Source organism: Mesitornis unicolor, unplaced genomic scaffold (genome assembly GCF_000695765.1).
Source record: "Mesitornis unicolor isolate BGI_N332 unplaced genomic scaffold, ASM69576v1 scaffold17279, whole genome shotgun sequence".
In the NCBI taxonomy this organism is placed as follows: domain Eukaryota; kingdom Metazoa; phylum Chordata; class Aves; order Mesitornithiformes; family Mesitornithidae; genus Mesitornis; species Mesitornis unicolor.
In genome coordinates this window covers 1,946-4,019 of record NW_010205585.1, presented here as the reverse complement: position 1 = coordinate 4,019, position 2,074 = coordinate 1,946, and positions in this window count along the sequence as shown.

Sequence of the window (2,074 nt, the reverse complement as noted above, 5' to 3'; positions counted from 1 at the left end):
AGGAATGCTATGCAATGATGGAGTTCAAATTAAAGAATTTAAATGTACTTCATACCTTAACTGGACACTTGCTTTTTACTTTAACAAATGAATATTGCTGATGAGTGAAGGTATGGAAGCTACCATACCATAAACACATACCATCAATTAAAGCAAAGTTCTAACAACTAATGTGCTTAGAACAGCAGAAAACCCAACCCGGCAATTTTAAAGAACTGTCTCATGAATCTGCAGCTCTGCCAACACAAAGCTACAAACAAGCCAGAGGTATTACTACTTCAAAACAGGAGAAGTAGCATTTATATTTGAAAAGGTGCAGAAAGAATCACATGGGAAATCACAGTCTTATTTGCTTAACCTTCAGTGCTTTGTCAAAGCAAACTCTAAAGGAGACATGGAAATAAATGGACACAGAATAATAATACATTAGTTTACTTGAGTCAAAACTACACAAGACTAACATAAAAGTCTCCACCAGGAAAATGCCCCTATATAAGGGTATGCTCTTTGGAATGGGTATGTCTGTCTATGGGCCCAAAAGCACCTGAGAAAGAAAAGGAGCTGCATGATTACAAGGTGACCATGATTCAACAAAGGAGCATGTGGGGAATGAGAGGGAAATAAACAGGGTTTTAATGCAATAAGTTTATGGACTCATTCAGAATTCTCATTCATAATAACCTTGTTCAGAATAAGATTAACTGAAAAAAGAGCTGCTAATATAAGTAAGAGCCTAACAATAAAGGGAAAAAGAAAAGACTGAGAAAACCATATAATTACTGTCTGCCAAAAAGATTACAGTGCTTACCACTATGATGGAGCCAAAGTTATTCCAGTTCACAAATAGTGTTTCCATTTAAAAAACAAAAAAACAAAAAACTGTTGGTCTCTAATCACGGCCCACTTCAGAAACTGTTGGCACAAAGTTCGTGCTCTGAGTGGACAAGCTCTTGTCAGCTTCTTCAGGAAAAGAGTTATTCTTTGGGTAGTTGACAGTTCAGTACAAGCTGACAACTGCACAAACTACCCCTTTAAATGCAGCGTGTTTGCAGTTTATTTGCCATTTTAAAATCTGATAAATACGTCTTACGAGTTCATGGTGTTTAGCAATAGAATGACAATTCCTTACAGGACATCAAAATCCCTGTCTGTTGGTGCTATGAATCTATAGATGAACAGAAGGTCACTATGTAAGACACACAAAAAAAACTATTAAGCAGTCTGCATAAGTGTTACCTGATGGAGTCATAAAGTGTAACTATGCCTGGTTGGTGTTGGCAAACTTAAAGCCATGTGAGACAACTGTACCAACATATCCTACAGCCCTGCAGAACTACCACCACCGACTGCTAGACCCACCAAGCTACCTTTGGTGTCCTTCCCCAGTCTTTGCAAATTACCAGAATTCCAAGACACCACCATCCAGTGATGCAACTTCAAGCAGTGGCATGTATTTTATGAAGTATGTGTCCTCTGCTAGTCAGTTGCTAACAGCTGCACTTAGAGATATTATTACTCCAGAAATTAAATAATACATATGGGATATCATCATCAGTGACAAGAAACATCTGCAAAGCCCTTGTAACAGTCATCAGAGAATCTCTCAGGGCACAATGCAAAGCATATGTAGATATCAGAAGCAGTGTAATACAGTTAACCTTTTCTAAAATTGTTGCTGCCATAAATGCTGAAGATTCAGGAACAAAATAAGAAGTCAAATCTGATTTCAAATTATGAGGAAATGACAGTACTATAACGAGCATCATGAAAAATTATGGGAATGCATAATAAAAAACAAAGTCATAAGAATCCTCCATAAGTACTCACTTCAAAATAGAGCAATCACCATTTTTTACACTGTCACCTTTTTCAAAATGAGTATGCTTTCTGTCATTTTCCAAAAGAATGATTCATTACTCATTGAAAAAACCAACACACAACACTGCTACTATATTGAGGTTCCATTTTATAATGAAACAAACAGAGCGCCCCATGGTAACAACCCAAGTTGAATAACAAGCTGCAACTATTTAAGATATTTTTCCATTATCAATTTAATACACCTCTACACTCT